The 11881-nt window shown below is 36.2% G+C and overlaps 1 long non-coding RNA gene across 1 annotated transcript; it reads left to right on the top strand.

The window, feature by feature from the left end:
- Positions 1 to 273: 273 nt before the first annotated feature.
- Positions 274 to 10426, top strand: LOC124374536. Its single transcript, XR_006923569.1, has 3 exons — positions 274 to 426; positions 9676 to 9820; positions 10073 to 10426. It is a non-coding gene; the product is annotated as an uncharacterized LOC124374536 (long non-coding RNA).
- The last annotated feature ends 1455 nt before the right edge of the window (positions 10427 to 11881 follow it).

Below are 11881 nucleotides of genomic sequence, written 5' to 3'. Positions count from 1 at the left end.
TAAAGTCTTTCAAATATTCTTTGATAATTAAGATGACCTAAATAGCATTAAAATAGATGTAGGTGGTATATTTCAATGTCTATACTGAGTGATCTTCACTAGCCATACTTAACCTATTTACTAGTGCATCTGGTGTAATCAGTGTGTTAAGTATGTTGATATTAATTCTTTAGTAGTATTTAGTAGTCTTTTTGCATGTTATTTCTTCAAAATCCCAACCTAATTTTTTTATACAGATTCATACATATACATTCAAAGGGTTAATGCAATTAATTTTAAGGAATAATATTATTAAATTAAATATGGTTTTTTTATTAAAAGATTTCTAAATATTTTGTTTGTTTGTTACAGCTGTTTTGAGGAGAGGTATTTCTGAACCAGCTGATATCCACAGACCTGCGACAGGCGAGGAAATTAAGAACAACAGTAAGTTAATTTACATTTTGTCGTATTGAAAGTGAAATTATGTCCTTTTTTCTTCTAAGGAAAAGAGACGGTAGTCTCCGCACATAGTCCTAAAAAGACCTTTGCACCTACCTTATGTTTGTGCCCTCAAAATCTGAGACATTTACAGTAGCTACTTACATTTAAGGGCTCCTGTTCTCTGATATCCTTGGAGCTGAGAAGATAGCTCCAGGAAGATAAGCCCTAGGAATATTTCCAATTTTTATATATGGCAGGATAGTTTAGAATATGTGTTCCGCTGATTCTTCTGTTTTTCCACAGAGTTTTTCCATCAGTCTGACTAAGACCCACCTTCACAAGATGTTTTCTAAGAGGGCCATGTTGTTAGCACCCCTACTATCAATCTTATATCTTCCTTATTCTAGGAGAGATGCCCACCCTTTAGCATGAGAGATAAACATCTTTAATTGTCCTAATCCGGAGGACCTACTCCAGTTATTGGATCTCTTTTCTCAATCTTTTGCAAGAGCTTTGCTGTAGGAGAAGGCTACTCTAGAGCCTGGCTCAGGCCCTATCATAAGGGAATCTGTACCTATTTTGGCAAGAATATCTGCTTTTTTATTTCCATGAATGCCCTCATGGCCCGCCACCCAATTGAGTGTAACTCGGTTCTTCCTTGCCAGTTCCACTCGAAAATTCTTGTGTTCTCAAACTTCTTTTGAGTCAAACGAGCAGGCGTTAAGTGCCTTTAGTGGTCTAGCTATCGGAGAGGATTAAATATTCTGTTTCTTTTGGCCTCATTTGTATGACTCTTCTGGCGCATGATTCTATTGCCAATAATTCTGCTTGGAAGACCATGGCGTGTTTTCCAAGGGGCACAGGTACGTGAACTCCTGGTCCGTAAATATCAAATCCTCTCCTAGAGCCAAGGCATGAACTATCTGTATAGAACGTCTGGATTCCTTTAGTAGAGTATGCCTCCTTTTTGCTCTATTTATTAATAGACTCTGTATGGTTTTGAAAGGGTTACAGAATATCTTAACCATTCTTTCTGATACATTGGAATCTGTAACCTTTGAAGTCTCTGTTACCTCTTGGCAGCTGTTTTTTTGTTCTAATTTCAGCCACCACACTAAAACAATATGTGACCATGGTTTTATTATGGCTTCATAGATCTAATAAATCATATTGAGTTTCATTCCCCATTTCAGTCCAGAGTCTTTTACAGGCCCCAAGGGCCTTGTCGTTTTCTACGCCCAGATACTTGACTGCGACAGTGTTTTATCCTGATACCTTCCAGAACAGGTTGTATGAGCTGGAACTTTCTTTTCCTGGTAAATGTTATCATACTTGTTTTTGATGGGTTAATCCGTAGACTTTCCCCATGACACTAGTTGCTCATAAAATGTAGACTTCTTCTTGAGAGAGGCGTTCCAGTGTGCCTTTATTTTTCCCTTTGACCATAAGCCCAGGTCATCAGCGTAGCATTGTACTCTTATTCCCCTCTTTTATGCATTAGTTAGGATGTCATTGAACACCATTGCCCACAGTAGGGGATACAGAACCCCTCCCTGAGGGTAGCCTTACTGGGTTATGATAGTAGCCGATTCATCCCTGATCTTTGCTGTGACTTGTCTACTTTTGAGGAGGGCTACTATCCACTTAATACAAGTAGCATCTGGGAGAACTTTAAACTGTTCCAGAGCTGCCTCCATGGATTGATATGCAGGACTCCCTTTTCTTTGAAGGTGTCCTCCACCGCTTCCACCAAGCTGTGAAGAGTGGTGGTAGTTGACTTACCGTCAATGTATGCATGCTGGCCTTTACTAAGAACCCTAAAGGGTTAGAGTGATCAATTTGAAAGTTTTATGAAGCCTGGCAGCCTCTGGTAGTAGGCTGTTAATGTTTTTGCAAAAGTTCCTCCAGGTTCTTCTTTTATTTTTAGTAATTTCTTTTTGTATTCATTTAGATAATATTAGTAAGGGATCAAGTCATCTGTCCTTTTTGCCCATTTGAGAAGTTTTGTTTTTGAGTGTTTTTAACCTTCTATTCCACCAAGGCACATTTTTCTTTAACCTGTTTTGTCTACGGGAGCAGGTTTTCTCATAGGCCTTTATGATGGTTTGCTCTACCAGTTGAGCTGACCTTTCTAGTTCAAATTCATTTTTCTGATAGGGTGCTAGCAACACTCTGTATTCCCTCCAGATGGTGGATTTTGGAACCCTGTGGGTCAAGTTCACCTCAACTCCCGCCTCTATGTCGAACCTAATGGGGCAGTGGTCCAAAAGTGAGGCCTCCTGTGAACTATATTAAGTTGAGCAGTAAGTACAATCCTGAGTAAATTTTCAAGAGTCCGGTTGAGTTCTCCAGTTCATGAATTCTTCGATGCTGTAGAAGTGTCAATTGTGGAGCCAGGTCTTTTTAAGTGGTGTGTGAATTGTTGATCCACTTTTTTCAGTTTGTCTTGCAAACGGTTCCACATTTTGGCATCGATGTAACTTACCTTATTTTCATTGCTGCAGAGTCGGTGCACAGGAAAGCAGTAGTCAGTGGAAAATCTGGTATTGTAGTGATGAAATTGTTCACCTTTGTCAGCTATGCCTGGAGCATTGATATGGATATGTGTTACCGTTTCTAGGAAGTAAAGGCTTATAACTGTTAGGGTTTTGAAGTACTTGAAAGTATCTCTGCAGATTTATCATGGTTAAAGATTACAGAATATTCTTTTGGCCTTTTTTCCTTCAAAAGAATGTGTTTGTAGGTGTTGTGTACGGGTTACGGGGAATCGGAATAAAAGACTGAATTAGTTTACATCATCGACTGTGCTCGGTTAAGGTTGGAGGGTAACAGAGAGCGAGACAAGGGCAGGACACTGGAAAGTGGTAGGTAGGTGGTGTGATCTGGTGGTGTGATGAGAACAGCCAATGGCATTTATTCAAACTAATCACCCCATATGACGTCACAGCATCATAGATCATACAGTTGGTCTTTGGCTGTGGCTTTAAACTTGCCAGTAACAATTTATAATATGTATAATAATTATTATTATAATTATTATTGTAATTCAATACATTACATTTCCTCCCTTCCAAAATTTCAAAATAAATTGAATTCACACAAGTCATAGATAAATTAAACAATACAAGTGTAATAATAAATATATAATAAACACATATAATTATAAATAACACATATCATTATTAAATGTCATCCTTAAGTACTGTAAGTTATTTACAAGTTTAATTTCTCTACAGGTTTCCTAATACGAGTTGGGTATCTGTTTGTATGATCAGCTGTTCTAGTGACAGGAGAAGGAACAGCTGAGGGTAGAGAAAGACGTGGTCTAGAATGAGGGGTAGTGATGTGACATGGAGAGGTAATGATGCGGTGAGGAGGGGGAGAGACCAGCTGATCTAGTGAGGTCAGTGTTACTAATTCTGACTGGGCTTGGAGTTGGCGGACAATGAGCGCCTGCCTCACGCTCCGCAACTGTACGGTCCTGAGATGGTGGAATTTGACTGTCACTGTCAACAATACTACTGTGTAGTCCTATCAGCTGATCAATATGTCTACTCCAAATTAGACCAGTTTTTGTCATAACAGAATACATTAAATTATTTAACTGTTTTATTACAATGCCCTCTATCCATTTGTCTTTAGAGCGATAATCTCTCACTAAATACAGATTGATTAGGAAATAGAATTCTCGTTTTTCTACCGCCAAAATATTCTTTTTGTTTGTCCTGTTTTAAATTTGCACAGTTCTGGCTATATTAGGTCTGAGTAAATCTAGCCTGCATCTTAGTGGTCTATTAAACATTAATTTGGCAGGTGTCTCGTTAGTAGTGCTATGAACGGAGTTTCTGTAATCAAATAACATCCTATTCAAGGCTACTTTAGTATCAATATTTTCTTGAAAAGCCAATCTTATTTTACGTTTAGCATACTTAACTGAGTTCTCAGCCTGACCATTAGACTGAGGATGATAAGCTGGTGAAAATGTATGTCTTATACCATTAAGTTGCATGAAATTTTTAAATTCAACTGAGGTAAAATGGTGGTCCATTATCACTATGGATAGTGACAGGTAATCCAAATCTAGAAAATAGTTCTCTTAACTTTTCTATAGCTAGCTTAGCTGAAGTAGAGCCTACTTCAAATACTTCCAACCACTTAGTGTGTAAGCATCAATTACTACCAAGTAGGTCTTATCTTTGAAAGGACCCAAGTAATCAATATGCAATCTTTCCCATGGCATAGATGGATAGTGCCAAACATGTAGATTACTCTTACTAGGACTAGAACGTTCCATAAGACAGGAAGAGCAATTGTTCGCTAGGCTTTCAATGTTTTCATCTATATTTGGCCACCAAATATAGGATCTTGCTACTGACTTCATTTTTACAATTCCCAAGTGACTCGCGTGTAACTCATTTAATATGTAGCTACGCAACTTGTTAGGAACAAACAATTCTATATCCCCACATAACAATGCCATGCTCAACTGTTAGCTCGTCCTTCCTTTGGAAATAAGGTAACAATTCCCTATTCTCTCCTGACAAAAAATTTGGCCATCCGTACAATCACATAGTTATGTATTTGTTTTTATAATAGGATCATTTTGGGTTTCAGCTTTTACATCTTCAAAAGTTAAAGGTTACTGAACTTTCAGCGATACAGTGTAAATAGGTACCTTTCCACCTTGGTTCATTGTTATTATTTTACAACGTGTTTAGTGCTTAATGGTAAGCGTGATAATGCGTCTGCGTTACCATGCTTTTCTGACCTTACATACTGTACATCAAAAATTGTATCCACTTAATAAATAATGCGTATCTTTGTAATCGGCTTGCTGCGAAAACAGGTAAACCTTTTTTTCGGTCCAAATATGCTAATTAAAGGTTTGTGATCAGTACACAATGTGAATTTTCGGCCATACAAATATTGATGAAATTTCCTTACTCCATATACTACTGCTAAAGCTTCCTTATCTATTTGTGAATATTGACATTCTGCTGGTGATAAAGTACGAGAGTGGTATGCAATAGGTTTCTCAACGCCTTCAGGGGTTATGATACTAAGTACGCAGCCCAGCCCTGTCGAGCTTGCGTCTACTGCTAGTTTTACAGGCAACTTTGAATCATAATGCGCCAAAACTGGTGCTTTAGTCAAAACATCCTTGACATGGCTAAATGATTTGAGACATTTTTTCATCAAAATCAAATGGCACGTCCTTTTTTAACAAGTTGTACAACGGACTCAAGATTGTTGACAAATTTTTTGATAAACTTTCCATAATAAATTTTACCAAGCCAATAAAAGCTTTGACTTGAGTGACAGATTTAGGTACAGGGTGCTTGATTTATAGCTTTAATTTTAGATTCAGAGGTATGCAGTCCATCTTTATCGATACTAAAACCAAGATACTCGATTTTGTCTACAAAGAAATGTACATTTATCTTTCTTTACGGTAAATCCTTTTTCACTCAGGCGTTTACAAACCTCTTGCAACCTACTTACATGAGTTTCGTTATTAGGTGCGGTGATAAGAATATCATCCATGAACACTGATATGCCTTCTAAATTATGCAAAGATTGTTCAATAACTCTTTGAAATATGCCTGGGGCTGATGAGATTCCATAAGCATTCTACAATATGAGAAAAGACCCTTATGCGTGCTAGTTGTACATAATTTTTGTGACTCACTATCTAACTTTAATTGCATATAGGCTTGACTAAGATCTATTTTAGAGAAACGTTCTCCATGCTGTAAAATTTGCAAATAAATCTTCTATTCTAGGTATAGGGTACTTGTCTACTTCTAGATACTGATTTAGAGTAACTTTAAAGTCTCCACATAGCCTAATTTCACCGTTCTTTTTTAATACTGGTACAATGGGCGTTCCCCATTCCGAGCTGCTTACTGGAATTAACACTTGTTCGTCAACTAAGCGTTGTAGTTCTTTTTCTACCTTACTTTTCAATGAGAATGGTAACGGTCTTGGCTTAAAATACCTAGGTCTAGCATTTTCTTTTAGATTTAGTTTTACTGGTTCGCCTGTATACTGACCTAGTTTCTCAGTGAACACTTCTGGAAATTGATTAGTTAGCTCGGACGTCATTGTCTCGAAATTAGCCTTGTTATCTATAGGTCTGTTTATAACACACAAGTTATTTTTAAACGAAATGTCAACTCCCAGTACTTTAAGCCAATCACGACCCATTAAAGGATGTGAACCTCCTCTAATCACATACAAATCTAAGCATTTATGTATTTTCTCATAGCAAACATCAACATTAACTTTGCCCCACAGGTATAATAGGTTCATTAGTGTACGAACTCAAAGTTAGGAGTCGTTTTCTAACAATTTACAAGAAACTAAAATTTATTTTCATAAAAATCCTCACTACACACTGTGACACTAGCTCCAGTATCAACTTCAATATATGGTTTCTCGACCTTGCACTAGGACTTTAAATCTTAATTGGGTCAACTCTAATTCTTTCACAGTGAGTTTCATTTACTTTCAAATAAATTCTGTATGTCCTCGACATAACTCTCAAGATTTTCATCACTCTGAACATAATTCTTAGAATTATTTGAATCTGACAGTTTCTGAACTATCATTTACAAAATTATGTTTCTTATAATCTTGTTTTTCTTGTTTTGAAAATTAGACTGATAAGATATACCTTTCTTAACTTTCGAAAGCTGATTTGTCTGGTAACTTACTAATTTCAGTAGATCGACATACCTTAGATATGTGATTTCTTTTACCACATTTGTGACACACAACACCAAACAATTTGCACTGCTTCCTATAGTGACCACACTGCCCACAGCACGTACACTGCACCTTGACTTCGTGCCTTGCGTTGTAGCTCGCGCTGCCACCGCTGGCCGCCGACTCTCACATGTGGGTGGTGATGCGCTGCCATCCGCTGGACCTGGCTGCCGCCGTTCACTGTCAATACCGCCGCATTCTTCTCCGCCGCTTCCACTGAGCAGACGATTTTCACAGCCTGGTCGAAGGTTAGGTTAGGGTGGTTCTCTCCCAACAGCCTCTGCTTGGGTCGACTCACTCCTGATGCTGCTCACCAGTCTGTCTCTGAGATAGTCGTTGAGGGATGCGCCAAACTCGCAGTATGCAGACAACTTCTTGAGGCTGGCGATGTACTCTGCGACTGATTCTCCTTCCTGCTGATTCCTTTTGCTGAACTTGTACCTTTCAGCTATGAATGATGGCTTCGGGTACAAGTGGTCCTGAATTAACTTCACTAATTCATCGAACTTTTTCACTGAAGGTTTTTTCCGGCGTACATAAATCTCGTAACAAACTGTACGTTTTTCACACCCACGACTGTTAGTAACGTACTAACCTTCTTGTCGTCACTAATACTGTTACAGTCAACGAATAATTCAAATCGTTTCAACATACGAATTCCAAGTTTCTGCACTGTTGTCGAAGTCACCAATTCCGCCAATAATTCCCGCCATTTTTACTGTTTCACTAAATAAAGACGAAATGTTCTAATTTACGACCTTGTCTTCCAACATCAAAATGTACCGATTTTGAGTCCACGTGACGCCAAACTACAGACACACTTCCTCCCCACTATAATTTTCGGAGAAATTATTTACGCACAATCGAACAGGTTGCATTGCACTCGCGGGATCGCATTAATACCTCGTCGCCAATTGTTGTGTACGGGTTACGGGGAATCGGAATAAAAGACTGAATTAGTTTACATCATCGACTGTGCTCGGTTAAGGTTGGAGGGTAACAGAGAGCGAGACAAGGGCAGGACACTGGAAGTGGTAGGTGGTGTGATCTGGTGGGCGTGATGAGAAACAGCCAATGGCATTTATTCAAACTAATCACCCCATATGACGTCACAGCATCATAGATCATACAGTTGGTCTTTGGCTGTGGCTTTAACTTGCCAGTAACAATTTATAATATGTTTAATAATTATTATTATAATTATTATTGTAATTCAATACATTACAGTAGGTTGTCAGAAGAGATTATCCCTCTTCAAGCTGCCATTCCATAGCGGATTTAGGCTTTAAACAAGGAAAAGTAAGCAATCCTAGTTGTCAAGGAGTTGCCTATGTTTTTTACTCATTGTAACACATACAGTCTGGAGCTTAGCTTTTTACAAACATATGTGGTGTCCTGATGAGGTCTTGGTCGATTGTTGTAACAAGATATTTAGTAGTAAAGGTGGTGTCATCAGTCTCCAGTAATGTTGAAGTTGTCTTTCTGCACCTCCTTGGAATTTGCCGGGAGATGTAAAAATTTCTTTGCTGTATGATTAGCTGTCAATAATGAAATGAGCTATAGACTTGAATATTACATTAAACCACAGGGAAGCCTGTTATGGGAAACGTGACAGGGCGTACTCCTAACTTTTATTATTGTGAAGTGAATATTTTTATTTTATGTGTAAGTTAACAACCATGCACCAACATTAAAAAAAACAGTTTTTTGTGTGTAAATATAAAATTGATAACTCTATTTTTAGTTATAGAAAATTCAGTAAAAATAAAACTAATTGTCTCCTCATTTCTTATTTTAGTAACTGAAGATATGAATTTTGTCAAGCGATTTTGAACTAAAAATTAGATGATACAGATTCATCCTGTGAAAACACTCATATCATGATAGCTTGGTTGTTCACCACTAGATTTTTTGGAAATAAACTCTTTAGGATATTTGGTATACAACACATGTTATATAAACACTGGGACGCATAACATTAAAATCAGCATATAGGCTATCTCATTGGAATTATAAATGTGAATATAATTTCTATTTTAGATTTAAGTTTATTGATATTTATCTGTTTATTTATTTATTGGTTTGTTTGGTCTTAATTTTTAAATTTTTTTAACATCTGTACAAATAAGTAGTGGGTATATGAAATTGAAAATGGTTTCTTACTTTAATTGTACTAAATATTACCAAAAATATACATTTTATGAGTACTTTCAAAACCAATTAGTCATTTACATATGATGTATTGCTGTCGAGCAATAAACTTGACCGGCATGGAACAAGTTACTATTTACTTGTTTAGAGGTGTATAATTTTTCCATTGACTTTAATTAATTATTAGCACTATGTGTGTAATATTTCCCCTTATCTTACCTAATACTCAGTCAATTACACTATAGCATTGTGCAAGTGGCCAAAGACCTATTATCATATATCATCAGTTGTTATCTAGGAAGATGAGATAAGACAACTTATGCACTGTTACAGAAGTGGCAGCAGTGGAAGATAACCTTAGTTGTGGTGGTGGTAGCACTGCCTCGATACCTGTTAGTGTTGTAGAGGTGTCTTGCTCTCCCAGTGCCACTGTTGACAGTATTGTAGTCACCGACGCCACTCACACACCCAGTAGTGGGTAAGTACGAACAGCCTTATCTAGTAACCAGAAATGTCAAGGTGCCAATATGTCAAACATCAATCTTCTAACCTTGGAGAAGCTCTAACTATGAAAGCAGTTTCTATGAATAATTTTTTTAGAACAAATAGGGTTTTAGATTGACCTGTAGGTTACATGTCATGTAAATATGTCGTGTGGTTTTAGATATGGAAGAAATTGTATTTTTTACCCTTTTTTAGTATTTTAATCTAAAGTTTTTGTCTCTTACAGGTATGACACCCAGTCTGACCCCAACAGAATTAAGCATTTACGAGAGTCTGTTGAAAGGCTAACGTCATCTGTCGACAGGCTAGGTGATTCTCTAGTTAAAATTAGTAAATCATTAGAAAAGATTGTAGAAAGCAATCAACAAATGTTTACCTCCATAAACAGCAATGTTGTTAGAATTCTAGAATCTCAACGCAACCTCCAGCCTCCCTGCTTGCCTCGCGTGAACAACCAACAGCAGCGATAAGTCTCTAAGCTTTCTTTTACCTCTTTGCATCAAATTAACTGCATCATTGTAATATAAAATATGTGTATATATAATATAGACGTAAAGTAATAAATAACGATCAAACACTTTCCAGTGTATATTATTTGAAAACACACCCTTTAGATTTTTTGTAAATAATTACTAATAACTTATGTTTTCTGTGTAAACAATCTGAATATTATGTTTCTTAAAGACAAAGCTAAATTGGAAGAATTTAGATGCAGACACAAATATTGTTACACAAACCAATACAATTAAATATTGTTCCAAGGTTTGATACAAATAATTTGTTTAACTATTTAACAAATTGATATTTACACTTTTGATTTTATTGTTTGTTTTTACTCACTGTGATGTTAAATTAGTTTTGCTAATGGATTTTCAGGGTAGATATAGCATAGAAGAGCTAAATATAATTCTAAATATGATTTCCGTTAGAGATGCTTTTCTTATCTGAACTCTTAATTTTATTATTGAATTTGTGGTTTTTAAGCAGACTATGCCTGAATAAGCATTAATAATTTTGACCTTTTGTTATAGTTTATTAACATTTTAACTGCTATTACAGTATTTTTGGTTTACGATTATGAAACAGTTACAATAAAAACTTGCCTATTTGTTTGTTTTGGCTATATATAGTCCAGTGTGTCTTTAAAGTAGGAAGTGTATGACAAATTTTAATTACAACATTATTACCAGTTAATTTTAATTATGTGTTAATAAAATAAATTTAAACACACCAGACTTGATTAGTGTGGGAGACATCGCATTTGCCCACAGTGGAAAGACCTGTCCTACTCTGGGCCTATAGTAAGAGGAGCCCAGAACTTTGCCTGCCATGAAATATCAAAAGTTGCTGTGCTGTTCCAGAATCTACCATATGTATAAAAAGGTCCAAAAGATCAACCAGTGAGCTATCGTTCTATTTCTGTTTCGTCCTGTACTATCTCAATATTACATCAAGACAATGAAGTGGTTAACATTACAAATAATGTTCGTAAACTTTCAGAACGGTCTTAAGAATCTTTACAATGTGCTTTTGATTGGTTTGGATCTAATGGATTTCTTTTAGATGAAGAAAATGCAAAAAATATAATCTCTAGTTTGAAACCTAATTCGGCCTCTCATGATAATAATGTCAACAATGGAACATTTTTGGGAAATCAGTTAGCTAACCTGTTAAATTGGAATGCTGCTCTTAAAACATAGGTGAGGACTGCCTTACCTATTTCTAAACAGTTTAAAAAATTACTTCAATATGGTTTAATATTTTGTGTGGGAGGTGGACATTTTAATTTCCCAAATAAAAGCTAAACTTTTTTGTTGGTAAATCAAAATATCAGTAATAATCTTTACATATATAATTTATATATCCAATTATTAAATCCAAAATATTTCAATTTTAACAATGAAGTTCATTTATATAGCACATGAACTAAAATAATGATGCAATTAGTTTCCACTGTTTCAGTGAAAGCTTGAATAGCCATACAGTAATATTGTTGAAGATCTACAATTCTGTAGAAATACTCATATATAAATAT

The sequence above is a fragment of the Homalodisca vitripennis genome, unplaced genomic scaffold (assembly GCF_021130785.1).
Source record: "Homalodisca vitripennis isolate AUS2020 unplaced genomic scaffold, UT_GWSS_2.1 ScUCBcl_8822;HRSCAF=17091, whole genome shotgun sequence".
Lineage (NCBI taxonomy): Eukaryota > Metazoa > Arthropoda > Insecta > Hemiptera > Cicadellidae > Homalodisca > Homalodisca vitripennis.
The sequence above is the reverse complement of the archived record's forward strand: the minus strand, read 5'-3'. Positions and strand labels throughout refer to the sequence as shown.